General features: G+C 38.1%; 2 pseudogenes across 1 annotated transcript; one reads left to right on the top strand and one right to left on the bottom strand.

The window, feature by feature from the left end:
• Window positions 1–27,650, top strand: part of LOC149107735 (uncharacterized) — a 190,004-nt pseudogene that overhangs the window by 52,702 nt on the left and 109,652 nt on the right.
• On the bottom strand, window positions 5,390–27,355 carry LOC149107740 (nephrocystin-1-like; annotated as a pseudogene). Its single transcript, XR_016209100.1, has 22 exons — window positions 27,108–27,355; window positions 24,918–24,978; window positions 24,556–24,630; window positions 21,355–21,416; window positions 20,762–20,848; window positions 20,217–20,283; window positions 19,772–19,866; window positions 19,071–19,140; window positions 18,719–18,791; window positions 18,225–18,264; window positions 17,751–17,796; window positions 15,496–15,580; window positions 15,106–15,197; window positions 11,655–11,718; window positions 11,233–11,270; window positions 10,094–10,176; window positions 9,556–9,632; window positions 8,532–8,625; window positions 7,863–7,975; window positions 7,572–7,645; window positions 6,546–6,662; window positions 5,390–6,207 (listed from the first exon to the last, which is right to left on the bottom strand). The product of XR_016209100.1 is annotated as a nephrocystin-1-like (transcript).

Consider the following 27,650-nt stretch of genomic DNA (forward strand, 5'->3'; position numbering starts at 1 on the left):
TTATTAACTTATCACTACTCACGATGAATTCGATAGCGTTGATCCTAGCAGTATTCAGGACACCTATCATATATGAACTCAGTTAAATGACCTTGCTCGCTATGAGTTCTCGTAGCTCAGTGGATAGAGCGCCCGCCCGGTGTTCGGGAGGTCATGGGATCGATTCCTGTCGGGGACTCAGAATTTTTCTTTGTCCCACGCTCGTGTCATGTTGATTAATTCACCTTCACATTTCATTACCGAGCTTAAAATTCACCATCTTTATTAACTTATCACTACTCACGATGAATTCGATAGCGTTGATCCTAGCAGTATTCAGGACACCTATCATATATGAACTCAGTTAAATGACCTTGCTCTCCATGAGTTCTCGTAGTTCAGTGGATAGAGCGCCCGCCCGGTGTTCGGGAGGTCATGGGATCGATTCCTGTCGGGGACTCAGAATTTTTCTTTGTCCCACGCTCGTGTCATGTTGATTAATTCACCTTCACATTTCATTACCGAGCTTAAAATTCACCATCTTTATTAACTTATCACTACTCACGATGAATTCGATAGCGTTGATCCTAGCAGTATGCAAGACACCTATCATATATGAACTCAGTTAAATGACCTTGCTCTCCATGAGTTCTCGTAGCTCAGTGGATAGAGCGCCCGCCCGGTGTTCGGGAGGTCATGGGATCGATTCCTGTCGGGGACTCAGAATTTTTCTTTGTCCCACGCTCGTGTCATGTTGATTAATTCACCTTCACATTTCATTACCGAGCTTAAAATTCACCATCTTTATTAACTTATCACTACTCACGATGAATTCGATAGCGTTGATCCTAGCAGTATTCAGGACACCTATCATATATGAACTCAGTTAAATGACCTTGCTCTCTATGAGTTCTCGTAGCTCAGTGGATAGAGCGCCCGCCCGGTGTTCGGGAGGTCATGGGATCTATTCCTGTCGGGGACTCAGAATTTTTCTTTGTCCCACGCTCGTGTCATGTTGATTAATTCACCTTCACATTTCATTACCGAGCTTAAAATTCACCATCTTTATTAACTTATCACTACTCACGATGAATTCGATAGCGTTGATCCTAGCAGTATTCAGGACACCTATCATATATGAACTCAGTTAAATGACCTTGCTCTCCATGAGTTCTCGTAGTTCAGTGGATAGAGCGCCCGCCCGGTGTTCGGGAGGTCATGGGATCGATTCCTGTCGGGGACTCAGAATTTTTCTTTGTCCCACGCTCGTGTCATGTTGATTAATTCACCTTCACATTTCATTACCGAGCTTAAAATTCACCATCTTTATTAACTTATCACTACTCACGATGAATTCGATAGCGTTGATCCTAGCAGTATTCAGGACACCTATCATATATGAACTCAGTTAAATGACCTTGCTCTCCATGAGTTCTCGTAGTTCAGTGGATAGAGCGCCCGCCCGGTGTTCGGGAGGTCATGGGATCGATTCCTGTCGGGGACTCAGAATTTTTCTTTGTCCCACGCTCGTGTCATGTTGATTAATTCACCTTCACATTTCATTACCGAGCTTAAAATTCACCATCTTTATTAACTTATCACTACTCACGATGAATTCGATAGCGTTGATCCTAGCAGTATGCAAGACACCTATCATATATGAACTCAGTTAAATGACCTTGCTCTCCATGAGTTCTCGTAGCTCAGTGGATAGAGCGCCCGCCCGGTGTTCGGGAGGTCATGGGATCGATTCCTGTCGGGGACTCAGAATTTTTCTTTGTCCCACGCTCGTGTCATGTTGATTAATTCACCTTCACATTTCATTACCGAGCTTAAAATTCACCATCTTTATTAACTTATCACTACTCACGATGAATTCGATAGCGTTGATCCTAGCAGTATTCAGGACACCTATCATATATGAACTCAGTTAAATGACCTTGCTCTCCATGAGTTCTCGTAGTTCAGTGGATAGAGCGCCCGCCCGGTGTTCGGGAGGTCATGGGATCGATTCCTGTCGGGGACTCAGAATTTTTCTTTGTCCCACGCTCGTGTCATGTTGATTAATTCACCTTCACATTTCATTACCGAGCTTAAAATTCACCATCTTTATTAACTTATCACTACTCACGATGAATTCGATAGCGTTGATCCTAGCAGTATGCAAGACACCTATCATATATGAACTCAGTTAAATGACCTTGCTCTCCATGAGTTCTCGTAGCTCAGTGGATAGAGCGCCCGCCCGGTGTTCGGGAGGTCATGGGATCGATTCCTGTCGGGGACTCAGAATTTTTCTTTGTCCCACGCTCGTGTCATGTTGATTAATTCACCTTCACATTTCATTACCGAGCTTAAAATTCACCATCTTTATTAACTTATCACTACTCACGATGAATTCGATAGCGTTGATCCTAGCAGTATTCAGGACACCTATCATATATGAACTCAGTTAAATGACCTTGCTCTCCATGAGTTCTCGTAGTTCAGTGGATAGAGCGCCCGCCCGGTGTTTGGGAGGTCATGGGATCTATTCCTGTCGGGGACTCAGAATTTTTCTTTGTCCCACGCTCGTGTCATGTTGATTAATTCACCTTCACATTTCATTACCGAGCTTAAAATTCACCATCTTTATTAACTTATCACTACTCACGATGAACTCGATAGCGTTGATCCTAGCAGTATGCAAGACACCTATCATATATGAACTCAGTTAAATGACCTTGCTCTCCATGAGTTCTCGTAGCTCAGTGGATAGAGCGCCCGCCCGGTGTTCGGGAGGTCATGGGATCGATTCCTGTCGGGGACTCAGAATTTTTCTTTGTCCCACGCTCGTGTCATGTTGATTAATTCACCTTCACATTTCATTACCGAGCTTAAAATTCACCATCTTTATTAACTTATCACTACTCACGATGAATTCGATAGCGTTGATCCTAGCAGTATTCAGGACACCTATCATATATGAACTCAGTTAAATGACCTTGCTCTCCATGAGTTCTCGTAGTTCAGTGGATAGAGCGCCCGCCCGGTGTTTGGGAGGTCATGGGATCTATTCCTGTCGGGGACTCAGAATTTTTCTTTGTCCCACGCTCGTGTCATGTTGATTAATTCACCTTCATAGGTTTTATTTGTTTTCTAATTTCTACTTACGTATCTTAGGAATTTCTTTAATGTAAAGGGTCGGTTAGCGAATAAATACAGTGCCGAAGTAATTTGATCGTACGGTGATGGAAAAAAACACTTGATTTCTTTCGAGTTGCAGGTACAGCTTTACAGTATAAAGTGGAGAAATCAATGGCGGATGTTAATAAAAGTACTGCAGGGTACGTGGTAGTGCTTTTATAAATACAAATCGCGGGCATTTCGTTATAGTTTTGTAATTTATACCATTTGGCATTTTTAAGAAGACTTCTGGGCTTTGAAGATTATCCGAACTGCTCGGATCGACTATAAACTTAGCTTAGCTCTGAATCACTTGACGTTGATTACAACACTGAATAAACGTTAAATTGTTGTAGGGGATAATTTTTGCATTTTCAAATTAACGGAACATTTGACATTTGTTTGACATTTTCCTGTTGACTGCCACAGAAAGCTGCAGTAAAGGGTTCGTCAACGTAACCGGTTTACTAAAGTGTTTACGTTTCCCGCCGTGGACGACGGTCCCGTTCCAGGCCTCAATCGGTCACATACGTCGTCGTCCACGTTCTCGTCGTCATTGCTAAAGGTCCCTAATGAAGACTTACAAAGCGCCAAGAATTATTAATTTTTTTTTACGTTGCACGGAGCTTTGACTTCAGTTTTCAGTGTTTAAATGGCTTCAAGTACAAGTTCAGCTACTCACACTGTTTTCAATTACAAAAATTTGCTGCAGTAAAAAAAGAAACACAAACACAAACCAAAAAAGAGAAGTGTGTAGTGGCCAAAGAAGCAGACGCTTTCGATTTAGCGATCAAACCAGTAAAATTAGTCAAGTAGTAAGTTGGTAAAGTAGGTGATTAGGAATAACTTATAGATAATAAGTAACTAAATAGGAGTTTAAATAAAGTAGCTCATGCGAGTATTTACAGTATTCAGGTCTCACTAGCAAAGAGGGACAGTGTATATTCTTTTTTGAATTGATGAAAAGGCATGTATTTAATCTCAATTGTAGTTTTTCCCCAAGATTTACGTGCATTTTCTCTTTTATTTTTTTATTTTTTATTTTGGCTTTTACCAACGGTTAAATCAAGGAAGCTCAGGACAATGAAAGGTACTTTTACCCAAGCGAAACTAAAACCTCCATAATTTTCAGCAACTTGGTCTTGTAGGACTCGATAACTACTTCACTTCATGGACTCGAGGGGATCATAGAAACGAGGGCGCGTCCTACACTCCGTGCCTTCATTCTATCTCTCCTCCCAGTCTTCTCAGACGTAATCTGCGTGACTATAGCAGATGCCCCATGTTTTTTTTATTTGCTCTTTGCACCATCAGCTATTTTTCGAGTCACAAATTGTTTGACTGACAGAATTTGCAATATGTAACAATCACTCAGTTTAGGTAGTAATTTGAAAAACTCACACATTTTAGAACACTTTTCGCCACCATTTTACTATTGACTAATAATTTGGGGACGGCATCATTTCTATGATTGCAATGCGATGATACGTTTGTATTTAATTTCGATCAACTTCTGCTTATCTCTGTTGCATATTATAATATTCTTAATCCGTTTTATATTTCACTTTAGTTATTTGTTTGAGGGCCACTGATTTCTAGCGGAACCGTAATGTGTAGAATTAAGGTAAATAAAGTTCATTGTTTTTATCACACACTGTGGTCATTATCTCTTTTCTCATTGGCTAAGAATCCACAGTTCACCCTGGAAGTCATTCACTCCCAGTATTCCATTACTAATATGATCTGTTCGCGCAAAGAGCAGATTAGTAAATGCATGCCGGGAAGGAATGCATGATTTTCAGGAGTTCGAGCCTGACAGTAAATCTTGTAATTTTGTCTTCCCAGTATGACAAACCACAGAAAACGCTCAGAGGAAATGCGCGCAAGAACGCAAATTGCACATGGTGTAACGCGTGTTACCAGGGGTTCAAAATGCAGGGAGGAATGCAGAGTTAACGGACCAGGGGAGGCAATTAAGAAATCTCACCACACCCAACCAAAGTGCAGAGGGCGTAATAACTTGGATTCACGCCAAAATAAGCGAGGAAATGGGGCAGAAACGCAAAATATTGATGCAGCGTAGCCCAGTAAAAAAACATGGGGTACGAAATGCTTTGAGGAATCTACAGTGGCAGCATTACCGATTAACGGACCAGGGAAGGCGAGATAGAAACCACAAGGAACCCATCCAGAAGGATAAGAAGAGAAATTAAATTAGACCATGCTATTCATTTACAGCTGCAAATTACATGACAAACCAATTTTCCTTTAATACGATTTCCTTAACAAAATACTGTTTAAATAGAAAACATAAAACCTAAACAGATATGAAAGCCCCTTCTCCCGAAAATTTATCATGAATTATACCCTTCTCATAACATCACAATAATAAGAATACTAAAGTTTGTTAGGTTGCGATATACTGCAAGGAAACGACGGGAGATAAGCAAAACACCGATACAGTGTAACGTACTCGACAATGCGGGAAAACAAGGCACAAAAACTAGGAGAAAACGAAGAGTGGCGAAATTACGGGTTAACGGACCAGGGAAGGCATGGGAAGAGCCTCAGCGATATCGCAGTAAGCTTTACCACTAGAGTTTAGGACCAAGCGCACCAAGAAACGCGAACGAGGGGCGGAAAATCTCGATACAGCGCAACCCACGAAAAAAAAAAAAAAAAGAAAAAGAGACAGAAACAGTAGTACAAAATGCCGGTGAACGATTGACAGTGACGTACTAACAGGTGAAAAGAACGTCAAAGTCACGTGACAGAATGCCTCATGCAGTATTACGAAAACAATCAAACTTCATCAGGTTTGTTCTCCACCAACATGACAAGGCCAAGTCGACATAGTGCTTCACAAACTGCACTGCGCGGACAGCCTTGTGATCAAGTGCATGTCAAGAAACCGTGTGTTCTCGAGTGTTAAGTGACCGCGAGTTTTGATAAGTCGAGAGTGAAGCGGTCTACACTGAAAGGTTTGTAAAGTCTATCAGGAGAGAGTAAACTTTCTAGAGTAGTTCGTTTGTCGCAATGGTTAAGAATCCAAAGAAGCCGTTCCTAAAAAAAGAAAATAAAAATAATAAATGGTTCTTCTGGATGATTCAATATGGCAATGTAAACAGGCATGTCATACGGTCTGATTGACAAATTTTCAGAGAAAACACCTTCCTTGGCAAGCTTTTCTGTTCCAAGTCAAATAATACTGAAAACCATCCAGTTATCTGATATAAAATCCGTTTTTTGAATTTCCACAGGAAAAGTAGAGACACTCCTATTCCCTTCATGCGACAGAAATTAGAGTTTTGGGCAGCATTGAAGGGTTAACTGACCTTTAAAGCAACCGAGAAGGAAATCAACACATCAGTTTTTTGAAAATGAGAAGACAATGGCCTCACCTTTTCTCTTTGGTCGTTACCCCAGATGTACGGTGGCAATTCAGCGGAATTTAATATTGGGAAAACACTGTCCATCTAAACCTCCCGGAAGAATCCCCGCTTGTGCGCTCCGTCCGTCTAAACAAAACAACAAACCACCAATTAGATATGACAACAATATTAATAAAGAAAAGCACAAATATCTGTACGGGTGCCATGAAAGAGAACGTCCAGAGTGAAATACTATTTAACAGAAGGTTAACAGTGGTGTCTAACAAAAGAAATTGAATAAGTCAGAAAATAAATTGATTACAACTCATAGCGATATTGATTTGTAAGGATCCATTTCCTTCACTCAAGAAACACTTCCTCGTGGTACTTAGTCAGGCGTCGGGTTGTAGCGTGATAGAAAGAGGATAAATTAACCACCAATTCAAAAATGAGGGACTCTATCACAAAAGGCGGGCAAACTACAGCATTTTTGCGGCATTACTTCCTCGTTGAGATCGCTTTAGCTCTCGTTTATTCTCGTCCCAGCAGCTCTGTAAAAATTAAAGTTATTGTAATGTTTTTTGCAACTATTAAAAGCTTCATATAAAGCCACCGTTATATTTCAATATTTATAAAGTATATGCATCGTTTGAAAAACACGATTTTAAAGTTTGCGAATTTTAGGGCGGAAAATTGACAATTTTGCCAGCCCTCAAAGTTGTGCCCATCTGCCCTTACAGATGGTCAGGGGAATGATTCGAGTTGAGCCAATATGTTGTATTAATAGAATGCTACTAGTATACTAATGCAAATGCTGCAATCTCATTGGCTGAGCTACTCTTATACTATCAGCCATTAGAAGGCAGGGCTGGAGGGTCGTGTGTAAAATAGTGACGTTTTGTTGTTTTTGGCAAAGTCTTTTTCCTAATATCCTGTCACAAAATCACATTTCATAAACCGCAGCTTTCTACTATCCTTTTAATCTTTACTTTTTCTCCAAATGCTTGCTTCCTTTGGTATTGTTAATGTGTGCTTAGGTGATAGTCACGTGCGTACCTTCAGAGCATCCATGACGTCACTGGCATGAAGAATTTTGGGAAATGTAGATATCACAGGATCCACGATAAAGCCTGAAACACGAAATACAATCATTTCTTAGCAAAATGAGAGTTGAAATTAAGTTAATGCTTACTTTAAACTTGGTATAGTAATGTTTCTATTAAAGACCACAATCTCGTTTTAAATATTAATACCCATGCTTCCCTTAAGGAAAGAACATGAAAGAAGCCAGAAACACGAGCAAGAGGTGACGTTATTGCGCATGCACCAAACAGTCCAAAAAATTACCTGCAACTTGTGAGTCGCGCCCTTCGTCCATTACAACCTCGGTCAGCAGTTGGCGGTACAAAGAAATTAATTGTGCATACATATGACATGTTAACAAAGTGTCCGGTAACATGCTACAAAGAGATACAAAATAACAACTTATGAAATATTGTCACTGCCCAATGACAGCAAATAGAGGAGAATAAAATGAAAATTAGGGCATTGAGATCAAAACTTGGATTCTCATTCTTGCATAGAACTTTAAGTCAAACATTAAGAGATATCACAAAACAAAGACAACTACTGTATCATAACGATTGTAAATTGTAGAACCAATGAACTGAATGTGAACCAACGTGACAAGCACCATGCACGACAAACGTCAGGTAATCGAAGCCAAGATTGGTTAAATTTGAATCTGAGTGATTGATAATCTTACTAGTTATAAATAATCAAACGTTGAAGAGCTTTTAAAAATAATCGTTCAGCTCCTTTGAAAGTTAACAAAGTCAAGGAAAATAATGTTTTAAGACTTGTTGATTGGCAGGTTTGAATAAGATTCGGCGTAAGTTATTATTTATTTTATTGAAAAGACATGTACGGATCTCATCATAATTAAATCTCAATCGCATCAAATGATGTTAGTCTCACAACAAGAAAAACGGATACATACAAAATGATGGGACCTACTCAAATATTTCTGTTTTTTGGTCTGAAATCAGCTTCACTGTCAGCCGTGGCTGGCGATTAGAACGAACAACTTGCTGGAAACGGCTACTGCTCGCTAAGAAGAGAAAACAACAAACAGAAACGATGACAGAACATGAAGGAAAAAATAAAACAAAGACAAAACAAAGACAAACAAGAGATAAAACTAGCACAAGAATTTATCATTTTTTTCCCCAAGTTCCATTCATGTCAAGGGAACTTTGTTTCCCTTGCAAAATCTGTCACTTCAATCAACTTGAGTTAGTTTTATTTAACTCACATAAGAGAGAGTCTTAAAATCATTGAAATTAAAACTAGCATTGATAACACAAATCGAAAATAATTTGCAATTTTGCTATTAGAAACGAAAAGAGCAAGAAATAAAGGAGAACAAGGTAGACAACTAGTATAGATACAGTGTTAATTGTGTGGCGTTTGGGACACTGAAATAGTTTGTGGAAATAATCTACAACATGGATTGACCTGTTCCCATTTATGTAATAAGTCCATTTCTTTAGCGATCAAAGCACGTTCGCAAGCACGAGAAATCATACAAATACTGAGAAATTCAAACCCTAGCAAATATATCATATTTCTATGGCTGTCTTTTTGCAGGCATTCCGAAGTGTACGTTTCGACAGTTGTGACTGGACCTAATGTTGATTAATACTTATTTTAGAGTGAAATAAGAAGTCTCAGCTCTTATTTTTTCCATATAAAAAACTGTTAGTAGAAGCCCGTCATTACCTAGTTCTCAGTTTTTCATTCTTTTTATTTGGTGTTCCTTTTCCTAGTCCCCAGTTTTTATTCTTTTTATTTGGTGTCCCTGTTAGTAGAAGCCCGTCAATACCTAGTCCTCAGTTTTTCATTGTTTTTATTTGGTGTTCCTGTTCCTAGTCCTTAGTTTTTCATTGTTTTTATTTGGTGTTCCTGTTCAGGTGAAATTTAGTGAAACAGGATCCAGTTTCCGTTCACTGAAAGAATTGACAAGAGAGTGATTGGTTACCTTTTAAATTGATGGTGGGGTCTAAGTCCACACCAGTATCAAACGGAGTTCCTCCATTAAGTAGAATCTCGTATGTCCTGTCAAACAACAAGCAAACGGTGTTTCCTCACATAGCTAAACTTTTCCGACTAAGCCTGGTTTTAAATCTTGTAGAATCTGTGCCAACTGGACGCACTATAAGTAAGCGCACAATCGGAGGGGGAGGGGGAGAAGGAGAGAAATATTCATAGACCCACTCGTAAAGTTCACGATTTTTTTATGCAGTCTGAGAATAGCACGAGCACTCGAGAGCACTCCGAGAGTTGTCACGCCAACCTGTCGCCACCTGTTGCTTTGAAACTCCGAGACAAAAACTGCGCGATTAATTTGGCCTGAGAAGCTGGAATTCGCCAATGCCAAAGGGTATTCGCTATCACAACTGCGTAAGGAAAATTAGCACGTTATAATGGTGCGATTCACTTTCATTTCGTCAGGCGTTTATACTCCATCGTCTACATGTTAAATAATAACTAATTTTATATTTTTTTAATCGCCTTACTTGTTTGGTACTGGCGCTCCATTTTCTTCAAACAGTTTCATCACACACCAGTCACATCCTACTTCACTTTTCTCGCCGGTGGACTACAAGAAATAAAAAGATAACAAAGACTACTGCTAAATCTATAAATCATGGCAAACTTGACGTTCAAGAGAGGTTTAACGACGTGTACGGATCGGCGAAAAGGAAGGACGAAAAATCCTGCCCGTAATTGTGAATTGAAGGGTCCAAAGACACTACATGGCACAAAACAATATACGAACATAAAAAATACGATAATAAAAATAAACGACATTGGAACAAGACAGTTCAAGATTGAGGAATGTTACGACGGACTGTAAAAGGGTCTTCCACATAGATTCAATTCAGCATCCATGACATTGTTTCTTTTACGAATGGTTGATTATAAATGCTACAGCTGACGTCCGACAACTCGAACCCGCGGTAACGTGAATCTCGCACTAATTAGAATCAAAATTGGGTTTCCTTGGAACTCCTTCTAAAAGTTAACGGTAATTTTACCCTGGGTAACTCGACCTTCTTGCTAAGTCGACTTAATTGTTTATCTCTTCGGGTCATTTTCTTTATAAGTTTACCTTCGATAACTTGAACCTTATTTGTGAAAGTCCTCGTCAATGACCCAAAGATGGACATAATATAATAAGATTAGTTCTAAAACGTCAGGGACTGGTAACAGACTATTTTTAAAAGAATAGTAACTCGTTCCAAGAATACACTGCAGTAGCCCATCATAGTATTTTTCTACTGCTTTGAATTGCTAAGTTTAATTCCTTCAGATCTGTTGTTACTTGCCATGTTGGCAAAGTATTGTTCATGTGTTGCTCCTACTTTATAATAATCCTGATTGAGACGCCTGACGCTTTCTTCCTTAATTTCCGGTTATTATATTTTCTTTTTCTGATCAAAATCAGGTTTAAAGTAGAGTGGAATACTTGTGAAAGCAAAGTGGCACTATGACTTGCCAAGATTTGACTTCTCATAACATTGTCAAAGTCAAAGCAACCAGACTTGTCAGATTGGAAGTTTCTCTTCAAAATATTACATTTAACGCAAAAACTTCTAGTCGCGCAAAACGGTTAACGCCCATACACAAATGTAGGTAAGAAAATAATACTCACAGTTCTTCTGTAAAGCATGCTCGACTCAAAAAGAATAACTAGGAAAAAGAAACGAAGATCAGTAAAACCATGATGTCGACATACACATTTAGCCTTATAATTGTCTCGTAAAGTTTCGCTGGACCATTACCGATTAGTCTGATATCTCTTTTAAACGGTTCTATTTGGTTAAAACTACAGAAGCAGTCTCAGCCAGTATCCTACGTTTTCTTCTCCCCGAGCCGACTGGGTGCAACATCTTATCGATCCTTATTCAGGGCGGGGTGTTTTTTCTTATGCAGACCGCAACACAAACACCCACTCGTCAATGAAACCATTAATACAATGCCACACTGCAATGCGGCAAAATTCACCGCCGTTGAGCTAAGTAAAATAACTAGGTTTTTTGGCGAAAACAATATAAGCAGTACAACGGCACTTACCAAGAGAATCGTCATTAGAATTTATACGAGCCAGGCACTCTGAATCAAACACACTGGTGGCACACTACAAAGACAAAAACAACATGCATTCATTCTATGCCATGAGGTTTTTTAAAACTTAATTTACTCATTGTTAATACAGTCAAACCTCTCCACACGGAGATTATTGGAAAATTCACTTGGTCCTACTGAAAACAATTTTCACATTACGATGACGCTCTGGATCGGCAAAAGCTTGGATTTTAAAAGATTTTAAGATCAATCAATTTTACAGTAGTTTCAGGCCTCATTTGAACTTTTCTCAGTTTTAATTTATTATTTAAAATGCTACTGAAAAACAATATATGTTCAACGATTATTAAAGTTTTCACATTATCTCCACTTCTATAATACGGACGTATTCAAATCGTCATTTTTTGGCGTCAGCATTAAAGAACTTCGATTTTATATACAAACATCGTTAATCATGATTCCATGTAACTTGTAGCATGCGAAAATTCTTGCACAATTTCAAAAGGAATCCATAACGAACCAAACTTAAAATGCAAACTTTGCTTAAACTTTAAGTTTGTCCATACTGTAATTCATCGCCATTCTTGCCATTCTTTGTCATCCTCACTTAATGACTTTCAGTTATTTGTCGAGTGATGTTCTAAAAAATAAACCTTTTATTCCTGGGTTTTCTATGATCAAGGTAAGTCTTGGAACCTTGACCACAAAAAAGAGCTTTCTCAAGGATTAATACAAGTAAACTCTCCGTCAGTCGCAGCTTTATAGCTAAGAATACTTGTAAGAAACGAAGGGTAACGTAATCTGATTACTGAAATTTCACGGCAAAGAGTCAGCAAAGTAAATATAGGAGATAGTACCTTGATATTAAAATTCCACGTTAACGAATCTTTGTCTGTTGCTGTCGCTCTGACTGAGTGAATATTACTAAGAGCCTGTTGTAAGAAAACTGCAAAGGGAAGGAAATGTTTCGTGGACAACAAATAAATTAAGGTGGCTGAACACAGTTTTTGATACCTGTGTTTCATTCACCTTTTTCTCTAAAACCCTTGATCTCTCGGTCGCCAAAAATGGCAAGCAAGTTAACAACACAAACTTTGGTTTTTTGATAATTAAGCTGACGTGGGTGCCGTTGCCATGGCAACAAGAATAAAAATAAAAAGGCTTTTAATATCGGTTTTGTTTATTTGTAGAAAATCTAGTCATTAGATTTTCTTTATAATTTGCATGCAACAAACTTGTAACGATTCTCACAAGTTAACACCATTTTGCTAATAATTTAACAGAGATATCTTTAATTATCCCTTGTTGCAGGTTCACTGGAATCTCTAGAATTTCCTTTGTTAAAGTTCAATTATTTTCAATACTCCAATTACTTATTTCCTAGCGTATTTTCGTACCAAATTTCGTGAAATTCTAATGAGTGGTTCTCTAGAAATAGGCGTATTTCCGAGAGTGCAATTTTTCATTCAATCGCAATTTTTTGACTTAGGCCCAGTTCATACGTCGCATTTCTGCCGTGTCGAATTCAATTCAGTTAAGTGCGGCAGAAATGCGACTGTGGATTCGTACGTCGCACTTGTGTCGCACTTAATTCAGAATTTATACTGTCGGGTATGTTGGCCAGCGGAAAATGTTTTAAACGTAGAGTATTCAATATGGCGGACGAAAATACTGAGCGACGAAGGACTTTAATTTTCTAAAAATTGTCCGCCAATGGAACGAGAAAGAGAAGGCTGACAACGGAGCAGTATGTGTTGCAATATGTTTAGGTTGCATTGGGTCGAGAATGGCCAAGTTTCTTCTCTTTCTTTGGCGGGAAAGCATTTACGCATGCTCAATACATTAACATAATGTATGCATTAGATTCGACACGGCAGAAATTCGACGTCTGAATCGGTGTCGCATTTCTGTCGGATAATGCGACAAGACCAGTCGAACGTGCGGCAGAAATGCGGCAGCCGATTCAGACGTCGAATTTCTGTCGAATTTAATTCGTTGAATTGAATTCGACACAGCAGAAATGCGACGTATGAACCGGGCCTTACTACGCATGCGCTGCATTTAACTGGGTTCTTTCGGTAACAAAGAAAAAGCTCAGAATTGCTGGGTTCTTTGCATTGTTACCTTTTCCAACATATCTTTGTGATAAAAGACTAAAGCCATCAATACACTGCGTTCAATTAAAGAGAAAAATAGCACAGATAGTGCGGGTGTTGAGTAAATAAAATGATCGCTCTATTGACCGCATGTTTGTTTTTTGCAATCCTTGTGCACGCGCTGAATTGCATCAGCAAAAGCGCGCGCGAAAACTGTGTTCGCCACCTTAAGTGTCATAGCGACATTCTCTACGAACAATTCCAATAAAATCACCAAAAAAGATCAAATATTTAATAGATCAATTTTAAAGTAGTTTTATCTACAAAAGGACTCTGCTATCTCATCATACTTCAAACTCGAAATCATAACCAATAAGCGTACTCAAGGCCAAAGTTTACCTAAAGCTCTTTGCCCGCAGATATTGAAATATATATATATGTTATTTGCCGGCTTACGGTCGGTCCGTATGGTGAAAAACTGTGACTGAGGTCTTGAAAATGCTGCCCGAGGCCTGCGGCCTTGGGCAGCATTTTCAAGCCCGAGGTCACAGTTTTTCACCATACGGACCGACCGTAAGCCGGCAAATAACATGTTTATTTTTTTTCCTGCAGTAAATTGGTTTTACAGATTACAAATGGGTTTGTTTACGCAACTCTTGTCATTGAATCGGTTTGCACGCCGTCTGCTAACGATTTGAAAAAGATCTTGGCAACGAGCGAGTAACTCAGATAGTAGACAAAGAAAGGTGTATTAAAAAACCTCCAGGAACCCAGAGACATCAAAATAACGCAATGGAAACACAAGGTAAGCCATTTTATTCAAATTATTTTCTACACGTAGCATTTAGAGTAGTTTTCGAAGCATTCTCATACGTTGTCTTATAACCGGCTAAAATTGTAACGCAATCGCCAACAGAATAATGTCACGTATTAATCGTATTCAACGTCCCGGCCGCCTGTGCCTTAAGAAGTTTATAGGCTATTTTTCTTCATAATTATCATCAACATGCAAAGAAAGTAGTGTCCGATAGCCCGCGGCTAGTGTATTTTGCAGTCGAGCGAGTGGTGTACTTTTCGGGAATATTTTTGATGACATTCCAATTACAGATGTACTTTAAGAGATTATATTAGTGAGAAACTTTTTGGGTCTAGTGAGAATGACATAGTTAGTTTTCTTTGCACGCCGTTATGCCGTTTCCAACGCTTTGATGAAAATGAGAACACAAGCAAAGGTAAGGTAAACATTTTTAAGGACATTCGACATTTGAGAACTTCCAGTATCACTTAACATCCACAGAGAACTCAGCTCATAGATTAACAAGTAGTGTATAACAATTATTCACCTGTTTGTTGACGGGATCCCAAGTAATGTCTCGAAAAGCTACATTAGACTGACTTAGTTTCGGCATCACCCAAGAGCTAGTTTGCCAGTTTTCTATAAACAATACGTCAGTCATGCAACATTAGACAAAATAAGAAACTACGGAATTTCAATATGGAAAAGAAAAAACCCCGTGGTAAATATCCCCTGTGATATAAGTCCAATAAAAGTTTCCCAACCTCTAAAATATCTTCCCCACTCTGTGACAGTTTCATGGAAAAATCAAAATTTTCTTTGCAGCGCTTTCATTTATTTTCTCAGATACTACAACGATTAAAATCGGACAGAATATCAGCTAATCAACAACAAGAATTATATCTCTAAATTGGAGCTGAAATAGCGAGCAACTTGCCTTCTTTCGCCATTTTTCCGAGCGTAGTTGAACGAAATCCACTGGGCATCGCGTCCATGGCTTTAAGCACATCTGTGGCGCTTGTCTGAGAAGATAAATTATCATACTTGCTTACAACAGGTTCGTTTTCCAACAGACAGTCAAGTAACTGATGATCAAACCGGTTTTGATAAAACGCGAACTGAAAACCAATAACATAACAGGTTTTTATTTTTCCAACAACTTTGACGGCATTTCTTCGCAACAGAAATTGAGATATAGAGATAAAATTTAACAAAATCAAAATTGACACTTCTTTCAAAAGCTCGTTCACAAAAGAAACGGTCGCGACTTTACTTTGTTTTCAGTGTCTGTTTTTACAGCTGCTTTCGATGTAAATTAAATTCTGTCTACTCTTCTTGCAATTACCTTACAATATGGTAATTTGAATAAAAAATCGATTTTTATCTGTAGCATTTAGCATAAAATCCACTTAAAATCCTTAACAACGCTTAAATACAATGCCAAAGTGGCAATCGACAAATAGTTTTTGCAAATGCAGATTTTACGATTTGCAAGAAAATTGTTACATTCTGATTTGAATTTAAGAGAAAGTCATCTCAGCCGCTGATATTTTATTTTTCGTTTGATACAGGTGTAGATATCGCTGTAGAAAACAAAATACAATATTCTATAGTAGGAATAAAGTTGTTTAAATTCATGACTAGACTAAGAAAAAGGATTATTTAAAATAAAATAAACTGTCCCTGATCGTTTACATTGGCTTTCGTAAGTTGTATTTAATGGCCAGCGCAAAGCGATAGTGGTGATTTATTTTCAGTTTAACGAGAGGAATTATTTTGATGTTTCACTTCGATAGGGTTTGCTTTAACTTAGTTTAAGGTAGTCCACGTTTGAAAATTTAGGAAAACCGATTTTTCAGTTCTCAAATATCGCTTTCATAGCGACTGAAAGTAACGAATATCACATAAATACAAATTTTGGTTTGAGAGCAAGTTGAACTCCAGTATTTTTTTCGCCGACAAAATGTGGATCTTCTCGCTCCTCAGCATTTTTACAAACATATATTCTTTCGTTTCAGTACGAGGCTCAAGGTATAGACGGGCTTTATTCGGAAAACGTGCAATAAAATTTGAACCAATCATGAAGCAAACATAATTGAAAAGAAAAGAGCAGTTTTCATGATATCTGCGAGGAAAGCGACGTAAGATTTGAGACAAAAACTGAGACAAACAACGACAGCGCTGCTGTCCCGTTACACAAAAGATTTGTACCCAGTTGATGTCAAAGCGTGCATAGCCGTTGAGAAAAGCCGACTAAATTCACTCCCAAACTTGCAGTTCATAATGTAATAAAATACGGTAGCTTCTTAAGAGTAAGGTTTTCCTCAAACTAAACCCAAATAAAATAACAAAAATAAAATGTTAAAAATACCTCTTCGAATGTATTAACTGTAGCGCAGTAAGCCATTTTCCGCTAGACAGTGATCAGCTGCGGAAAGCGGAAGCCAGAAATGATAACCAGAAATACAGGAAAGAAAAATACCATTGTGTTTTGAAAGTAAACGGTCGATAATATTACGTCACAATTGAACAGCTCGCGCACATAATGAGCGCGGGCTCCAAATCCAGTGTACATATAACAACGTCCGAGTAACATGCACACTGTCCTCAGAACACATAATCTGGACTAGTAAGAGAGTCTCAGGTTCGACAGCTAACTGGAGAAGTTGGAGTTCTTCTTTATTTATTATTTTTTTTCTGAGCACGCATGTTTCAAAGACGGACTGAAAATCAGCTTCTGATATCCTCCATTGTCCTCGAAAAAAAAAAAAAACAGTCATTTAATTTTATCTGCTAAAATAATTCAATCCACGAGAACTACAGACTATCGTTTGCTTTGTATGAAAAATTGTATTTATAAGATCGTTATTAGAAAGATCTTTTTCCATTTTCTTCGGTTCACATAGTCACGCTACACGAACGGCTCAAACAAACTCGCCCCACTTTGTCATCCAATCAGAAAAAGAATCGTGACTCGCTCGTTCGCACATATTTTTTCGTACGCTACTCTCCAACTATATCCATTCGCTTGAAGGTTTGATTAATTCACTGGATTCATATATCTGTGCCCTTTCTGATCGATCAGAGTATGAGACAGACACACAGAGAGACAGACAGACAGACAGACAGAGAGGTTCAAGACATCAAATGGTGGATTGCCACTAAATACATTCGTATAAACAACTACCATACCTCTTGAGTAGAATCTCTCGAAAGAATTTTCCAAAGATCTTTTCCGCTGAACCCAGGAAAAAAAAAACACGAATTAAACTCTCCCGTCATGTACGAATAGCACCTTGGGTATCTTTACAAGGCGTAATGCGACCTAAAGGATGATTACAATATGATCGCCACGATCACTACATAAGATAAGAAACTCTCCGAGAGGATCTGGATCAAACAACCACGAGTGCATTTTGGGATATTTATTATAATTGCAACGATAGCTACAATCTTTGAGGAATCGTTGCCATGTTATCGCAACGATAGCTGAACCTTTTTTTCGGCGATCTCAACGATCAAAGCGGTAGTAGCGCTCCAATGGAAACCTGACAATCACAAACCGTTCCACAAAATCTACAAAAATAATTAAGAGTGCAGTGAAGGTAATGCTTTGATAACTGAGTTTCTTGACGAGTGGATTTGTTACTTAAGATCTGAGCTAACCTTCTTTGCCTTGGAAGCTCGGGAACTTTGTCTGCTGTCTCTGCAGAGAAAATAAAAGAAAAAAAAAAGCAAGCTAATTATTTAACCGTACATCTTCACTTAGGCAGTTGCTTGGTGATTAAAAAACCACATCTTAAAAGGGATTGCTTATTTCTCAGCTACCAGACCAACGCTGTCTGTTGATAACTGCATACAAACTGAATAAATAAACTAGAACATGTCTCTTTTCTAGACCACAACAGGATTTCTAACAGTTACGCTGTTTGCATCCGGAGCCAAGCGCGGGAAAACACGTGCTTCCCAAGTGAAGGTTGTTCCTGATTGGTTAGAAAAGAACAGCTTGACTGCCGTGAATGGTTACAGTGCGAGGCGTGAATTGAGTTCGGCGAACAAATCACCCAAGCAAGACACACAAACAATCCGCCAACAGACAATCAGCTAAAACCGTTCTTAACATTCTTCAAAGTGCTCCTGCTACCGCATCAGGCAAATACCTTTCTTTACTACAGTGGAATCTTCTCCGTCAGTCTTCTCCGGTGAGGTTTCTTCGCCGCTTTCCTCGATAATCTAATCAAAATGAAAGGATATTAAACACAAGTCAACCATTACGATCCACAGATAGTAAGCAAAAAACTGTCGCAAAGGTGAACCAATAGTATTTTTTGCTATCACCATCTTAAAGTATGTCACCACTAACTCCCTTAGTCAATCTACTATTCTTCATGTGGATCGCCGAAATATTACATACTGTCACCTTTTACATTCGCCAAAGTACTTGAGTTCAAAAACAATGGACACGTTTACATCATGATAACACAAACCAACTTTAAACTTTCCAGTATTAACCTTAAGAAGAGTTTTCGGTACAACGCCTTGTTACCCGGCTGCGTTTTCAGCTTCCCACCAGCCATCCTCACTAAAATTTACAACAAAAATAAGAGCGATTTACAAGTTAAAATACTTCAACAAAAAAAAAAAGGTTCAACATTCAAGGTACAGTAACATCGCTTAATTCTAGTTTGGTCCTAACTAGTCTTAGTTTCCTTTACGGCCTAAACAAAACCCAGTCGTTTAAACACACAAACCACACATCGCTCGTTCATCGTAAACAAAACATCCTGCTGCCAAGGCTACGAAACAAACGTAAACTACGTCATCCTCAACGATCAACGCGCGAGCATTTCTAAACTGTCCAATCACGTGTGATCTAGGCACGCACCTTTTCAAGTGGCGGGAAAAATCACTTCAAATCACAATGTTTTGAAAAACACGAGTTCTTTTTGAGGTGGAGTGGGACGACGAACTTCTGATATGTTTCAGAGGTTCTCTTGGCCTAATCAAGTTCCCTCAGAAGGCCTAAGTTAAAAATCCTTTAGTTACAAAAAAAGCATAATTTTGATATTCGATTAGGGTTGAAATGTTTGCTTGCTGCGGAAGATGAAGTCTGAAGGCAAAGATAATAGTTCTATTACAATGCAAAATCAATTCTTCCTCAAAGCTTATTACTACGACTGTTGCGCATGACAAATACAAATAATATCAGATACCTCGTTTTGAAAACTGTTAAAATCTTGCCTTTCTTGAAGCTAAGATCACCATCTTGTTCGCCTGTAAAATCACTCAGCGCCTCAACTTTGAGGACCTAGAAGCATTTAAAGAAAACAAAAGTTTACGATAATGGCAAATCTCCGATAAAAGTAGTGGAAGAGTTTCCGATTGTTATAGACCAATCAAAACTAAGCACGAACACTAGCGAAGTATCTCCGAAGTGTCATGGCGCCATGACACTTTGTAATTTTGCTTAGCAACGGGAACTGTAACCTGCGAACGTAGACGTAAAATACATCTGCGTTCTCAGGCTACCAGAACTGCGGAAACAGATAAACTTTCAGAGATGGAACTCCTATCTTGCCTACATGGACGGGTTGAAACTCACGCTTCATGAAATGCCGTGATTCGGACTACAGTGTATCTGAAATAAAACTGACTCACCATAACTATGTTTGTCGTGGTTTCCTCTTCACTCTCGTCATCATCATCGTCTTCATCTTCGTCTTCACTATTTTGTAAAGAAGTAAATTAAAAACATAAATTAAGATTGCTCAGATCTACTGAGGTGAGCACCCAATGTTTCAGTCACCATTCGCAATATACAGGCGTTTCGACCTCAGACTAAAAGCTCAGAAAAAAATTTTCAAGGGAATACCATTCTGTGTAAACGTTTTTTGTCAACTTTCAACAGAGAGCAAAGAGCTTCAGCTTCAAGCGGTTCATATTGTTATCTATATACCCATCCTGGTCTCCGTTAATCATCCTAATGGGTTCCTCTCTTCTGCCTCGTTTCTCATATACTATTCTACAAAAATTACACCATTCTTGTTGGTTTTCTAAGGTCTGGAAACATGTTATTGAGCTTCACCACGGAAAGTGCAGAAAATAAAAAGAAACATGTATAATGAAATGACTAGACGGCCTATCAGTAGTACAGCTCCTTGAAAGTTTTCTGTAGAAAGCAAGGTCACATTCTCTCAACACACCTCTCTGGCATGTGCGTGCCATCGTCATCAGCGTTATCTGTCTGCAAGTCACTGTTGGATGCACCAACATCGCCTTCTTGCATCTTTCTGAAATGTTACAAGAAAGGAAACAGAGAAATGCAATACATTGTACGGTAGCTATGTAATGGTTTGGAGTGGTACATCGACAAATACTATCCCGCCAGTGACTTCATTTTCAGTTGACACAAGAGAGTGTGGATACAACGGAAAAATGGGGTCACTTAAAAAAAAAAAAAAAAAAGAAAAAAAAAGCAAGTAGCTCTCTTTTCATTACATAGAGTACACTACACAGGTTTTGTGAAGCAAAAAGACACCTTATCCGTCAAGTGATTTCGCTAGTCCCTAGGAAAAAAATACTTATTTAAATAGTAAAAACTACAAGTCCCGGGCCGAATTTATGAACGACTTATAAATTTAGGGTATCTGCTTTGAATGTTCATGTGAATGTTTATGTGGCTACGATACTAAAATCTTGAAGGCATAATTGAAATATTTTATTTCGGTTGGAAGCAAACGAAGAGACAAAAAAGGCAAGATATATGCATGAATAAATCTGGTGCTGAAATCATTACCTGAAATAGTCTTCCTCAACTTCATCGGGTTCTAGTTGTTCAGAAATTTTGTCAAGTTTGCTCTGTCAAACAGAAATTTAAATTAAAATAAGTCAGCTATGATGGAAAGTTCAAGAAGGGTTTACCATTATGTATGACGAACATCAGTCCAGCAGATACACACTCGATAGATATTCCTTAGCAGTACGTACGTTTGTACACTCAGTGAACACTGAATCAGCTCTTTGTCTGATTTTACAATGCACTGCTGTGTGCCAATTAGTACAAACAATGTGAATACATGTAGATTGAAAGGACTATTTTGCTTGTTGTCAATTGGGATAAATTATTCAAGCTTCACTGATTTTTCGTTTGATTGAACTGAGAAAGATTTTGCATACATGTATAATGTAAGGTAGATTGAATATCTACTGGGTTTTTAGTTTCGTTTCGTTTTTGTTTGACGAAAGAAGTAGAAAATTGTCCCTTCCCAGAATTGCAGTTGTATTTAGTAAGCTTCTTGTAAACCTCGATTAATCTGTTAAACCATGTAAAACCCGCCTCTAAGGATCACAGCAATCAACATAAGCAAAACAAAACTTTCGCTAAATCAAAACAGGGTATATGACCCATCAGGATAACTTTAAAAAGCTACAAGTAAAACGTAAACTTATTGCGGAGAACATGGACAGTTAATTGTGACAAAAACGATGAATTAAACAACTACAGCCTGAAGGTATAAAAATGCATGGCTGGGTAATTTTAGAATTATTCCTTCAAAAGCACATGGCTTATGTTTTAAGGCACAGCTAATCTCGAAATGACTTGCATTTAACTTCTATTGCAGTCAAAACATTGTGGTTTTTTACAATGGACACTAGCCCCGTGTTTCAGACTTAAAAAATCTATAGTTGAGATCTAATTGACTGGCTTACCAATTCAACTGTAAAATGAAACTGTTAGTAATTATAAATATTATTAATAGTTTCTGCGAGGATCATATGTAAAAATCGAACGTTTAAAAAAGCAGCCATCATACAAAAGGTAATAGTTTTGCCTAGCTTTCGCAGGTAGACCTTAAAATATTCGCTAAGGGAACTCAGACCGATTTAAAATTACGGATTCTCCACACCTCGTAAACATGAAACAACGATTTTTGCATTCTTCTTCTTTGTAGACGGATAAACAAGGATTAAATTCCAGCTGCGATGTCCAGTATAGTAAGCCGTTGTTGATACAGTAGATCATTTAAAAACGTTGTTTCATTAAACACTGTAGGTCCATCAAACACCTTGATGTCAAAAAAAATTACTGACCGAAGCTGAACCCATTTGTTCCTGTTTGTGACAACCTGAAGTAACTCAGGAAACTAGCATGCAAATATTGAACTCTTAGTGACGTAAATATATGTCTCCAGACATGTAAATGAGGCGAGATTTAGCAGCTGCTCAAGACAGAAGTTCTATAAGTTGCTTAAGGCAGTCCATTATCGTTGTTACTTCAATTGTGGACATTTTATACTTGAAAAAATATTTTTCTGCACATGTGACTAGCAAATACATAGAACATGACGGAATTTTGAGAGCACAAGATAAATTTAAAGAACACGGGACTCCGCAAGAGAGTGTGTTTTATGGTTTAGACATCATTACTTGTATATCAATTCTCAAATTTAACACTGGCGAGCGAAACCTCTACATGTATGTTCTTCTACATGTATACTCTGATGAAACAACACTTTTAAGCCAATCAGAGGGCGCTCAAATTCAACTTGTACTATAATGTAAAGTAACATTACGTCCTACATATTATCAACTCTCATTATAACATCATCTACTCAAAGAAGAAGAAACAACTGCATGGTGCCAGTAAGTAAGGAAAGTAAAGACTTGCACAACACTGGTATGCAGTTCTGCGCAAAAATAAGGCAAAATTGTTAATGATGCATCTTCCCACAAAACTGCAGAAGTCTCTGAATCACCTCAGAATGAAAATCCATCAAAAATTTGACACAATTCTTTAGATGACAATGAAAATTGCAAGTAGCATAAAAATCAAGTACATGTATATAAGCAAGTTCATAGAATTTCACATCAGTCTTATTTTTTAAAACCTCTTTTTTTTTCTCAATGAGAAAAAAAAACAGACAAGCGTTGTATTTTGTTGTAATGAACAAAACTTGTCTCCAGTACTTTTGCACAGTACTCAATGTTCACATACACATATTTATTTATTTATTTTATTTATTTATTTATTTATTTATTGCTATCTCTCTTTTTATTTTTTTCTTTACACTGGCCTTAAAAGTCCTATTGGAGAGTTGTCAAGAGAGATTCCCCACAGTCAAGCCTTGGGACTGAAAGTGTTCCTTTATAAGGAAGGAGTCTTGTTATGTCCAGAGGCGTGAGAGATATTTGTTTAACATCCCGGGAAAGGGGTAGGGGGGTACTATACAAAGTTCTATATGAGGAGGCTCCACCCCTAGCCCCAACCCCTAACCCTTTTGTATACCATTTTGACAGAAAAGCTACCCATTTTCTATAATATCTTTGTATTATGAATAAATTGCCAAAAAAGGAAATCTTGCCATTATCATGTAGAACTTATTAACTTGCATGATACAGCCATAAAGTGCAAAATACTTTAATATAAGGCACTTTTAATTAACTACATGTAAATGGCAGATTTCCCAACCCTTTCATATACATGTACCTCAACTTGTCTTGTGAAATCCCTACCCTTTCATATACCTCAACTTGTCTTGTGAAATCCCTACCCTTTCATATACCTCAACTTGTCTTGTGAAATCCCTACCCTTTCATATACCTCAACTTCTCTTGTGAAATCCCTACCCTTTTATATCTTTTATATATCTCAACTTGTCTTGTGAAATCCCTACCCTTTCATATACCTCAACTTCTCTTGTGAAATCCCTACCCTTTTATATACCTCAACTTGTCTTGTGAAATCCCTACCCTTTCATACACCTCAACTTGTCTTGTGAAATCCCTACCCTTTCATATACCTCAACTTCTCTTGTGAAATCGTTACCCTTTTATATCTTTTATATACCTCAACTTGTCTTGTGAAATCCCTACCCTTTTATATACCTGTGCCTGTAAAAGTACCCCTTTTGGTTGGAGCCTCCCTGTATAGGCCATTATAGAGAGTACACCCCTTCCTCCAATTCTTCTGTAAGAATAAACTTTGTTGAATATGTACCTTTATTTCTTCCAGCTTTTACTGTTCTTTTCTTTTCTGCTCATTGAAATCTTGTAAAGAGCCATTACTTTCAGCCTGATAACGATGATAAAAATCAAAAAAATGTTGTTCACCTTTTACAATACCTAGCAAACAAAAATAAATAATTTATATGGTTTGTTGTACCTTCAACTTCAAAGATATGTACTTTGCTCAGAATAAAGTTGTGAACTGTGTTCCAATGTTTGTAATTTTGCTAACAGGTATAACTTGCAACATGATTGGCTAATTTGTGGCATACTTTCCAATTTACTAAAACACTTTTCAATGTACTTGTCATGGTTTGAGAAACTAACTTAATAAACAATGTAAAATGTTCATACCTCTGGGAGACTAGAGATCTCACTTGAAAGCAATTCAATTTCTGTTTTAAATGTGTCACAGCTAAGAGAAGGAAAAAAAATACTGTCTACCTTCAATCTAAAACCATTTTCTTGTTACCCTGCACAGTTCCTTACAGTATAAGAGTGCAATGCACTACATCTGTAGAACATGGGGACTAAAGATATCGATATCACAGAGAGTTCTGACAAATCAATGTACATGATGTCAGTGAATGTTTACAATGTTTGTAACAAGATCATTAGCCCTGAAGCTGACATTAAGAGCACAAACATTCTACCAGCATTTTCATTTCAGGGCATGCACTAAACCCAAAACAGAAACACAAAACCAGTGAGACAAAACCAAGCAAAACATACAAAACCACTGAAACCAACAAAACAAACAAAAGGAAATAAAAATAGGTGAAACCCCTTATCACTATTGGGAGCGACAACTGTAAAATGTTCTTTTCAGGCTAACTGAAGTGAAAGTCTGCAAGTCTGAAGTGATGATTGCACTCTGCTTAGCCTGAATATCAGTGCTTGGGTAGCTGTCTGTTTACAGTCAGCTCTCAGTAATGACACTGGAAGTGCTTTTGCTTACTTTCAGTGATTTTGTTGGGCTTAAGATATTTCTTTAAGATATTTTGGTGGTTCTTTTCCGGTCATTTGCTCATTTCCCTTTTCACTTAATCAGTGGATAAGTTTTAATGGTTTAGGTATAGTACATCCCTTTTGTCTGTAATATGTCATAACACCTGCCCAGCTTCACCAAGAACATTATTCATTTCTTTCAGCTGACTCCATGCAAGACAAAGTGGCAAGGACCAAAACATGACATAGATCGGTAATCTTTGCAACATTTGGAAGTGGTAGGAATGTCTTCTGAATCATCATCAGTAATGTTCAGAAATTCACTTCAGGTACATTTACACCTGCTTTCAGTGTTACATGCATAGGCGACATCTTTTGACCATCTTTCAACATGCCATCTTTCGACACGCTATGCAAATAACTGAAAGACCATTTAACTGTAACTGAATTGGCAAATTTTTTTGGTTATATTTACCAGAAGAAATGGATGACAATTATATGATAATTACTGACCTAAGATGGCTGAAGAAGATTGCGGACTTCGCATGTTTCCTGATTTACAGGATAATTCAAATGACTTTAGTGTAGTCGACGGGCTCTCAATAGTGACTTCCAGTAGAATTGGGCTGCTGCCACTTTTAATATCTGCAAGGTGTAAACATTCAAAACAGTCAATTTATTTTCCCAGAATGACTTCTTGATACTCCTTTAGAACCTTAGTTTGACATCAAATAAATCCATTGTTCATGACTAAAAGTAGAGTTCGACCGTAAAGAAGTCAGTTATGCTTACATTTTTGATGTAGGCCAAATTACACGGTATGTCGAAAGGAGCTACCTATGCATGTAGCACTGAAAGCAGGTGTAATATGGATACAAAAAACACATGCATTTGACTTAGGAATTGGCTGGTTTAAGATTCCAATTTAAGACAATGTATGAGAATGTTTCGGAAATTGCTCCAGATGCTATATGTGTAGAAAAGAATCTAAATGATGATCCATCCAGACGAGTGTAAAATTTGTCAACCTTCAAAAAAACAGATTATTAAGTATTGAGTAAGGACCATTCTATGTTATGTCCAACCCCCTCCCCCCCCCCCCCCCCCCCCCCACACACACACACACACACACCCTAGATGGCTTTTCTGGTGGAGTAACCCATAGACAAGATTTTCTGAGGTATTATGATAAAAAAACAATTATTTCTAAGGGGTACAATACCAAGAGTAAATTTCTGTCATCATCAACAGGCTGGATAGTGGGGATATACTTTTTCGGAAGAGGGCATCACAAAACATTAATTTCTGAAGCCCTACTGTTTAATAGGTTCTTTTCTGAGGGAGTCAGGAAACCTCAACTATGGGAGGGGGGTGGGTGGGGTGAATATTAACTGGAATGGCAAAAAAAGAGACCTGCAGCTGTCTGCCTTATTTGTTTTGACCTTAATTTGCTTTGGTAAAATACGTTTCCCTTTCTTCAATTATTTTCACTGAAAATGGTCTTGATGTGCTATATTTGAGAATCATTGTAAGTTAACCACTGATCACTGTATAAAGACTGACAAATGTTAAACATGGCGACATCAGCTGACTTACCCGTCTCGAAATAGAATTGATTCTCTTTTGCACATACGCAAGGCTTCCTTTCTTTGTCGATTTTTCTACTTTGCTACGAGACATTGAAAGATAAATAAACTGTTTTCATTGTGTTGCAACCAAACGTTTGTTCAATATCTTGAAGCGAAACTCCATGAAATAATGTTGTACGCGATCGAACTTTCCGCCATTTTTTTGGTTATTGTCAAAATCATACCCAGGCTCCTGCATAATGCGAATTAGTAACCGCGCCACTTGTCTTTCAAGGTGGCGGCTGCTTGGTAAATTGAGACGGGCGCGTGTTACAAACAATATTTAGCTCTTAATAACCGAGCTGTAGGTCTGTATGGGAGAATCTTGACCGAGGTCGTAAGTACAGACCGAAAGCAGTGAGGTCTGTACACATGACCGAGGTCAAGATTCTCCCATACAGACCCACTTAGCTCGGTTAATAAGATGTTTATTAAATGCAAAGAAGAAAACTTTAATTCGTATAATGTAACTGGATTGCTGACATTTTGCTTGCGAACGGCGATGCCGAAA

The sequence above is a fragment of the Orbicella faveolata genome, unplaced genomic scaffold (genome assembly GCF_042242905.1).
Source record: "Orbicella faveolata isolate gen_17 unplaced genomic scaffold, um_ofav_v1 contig_26, whole genome shotgun sequence".
Lineage (NCBI taxonomy): Eukaryota > Metazoa > Cnidaria > Anthozoa > Scleractinia > Merulinidae > Orbicella > Orbicella faveolata.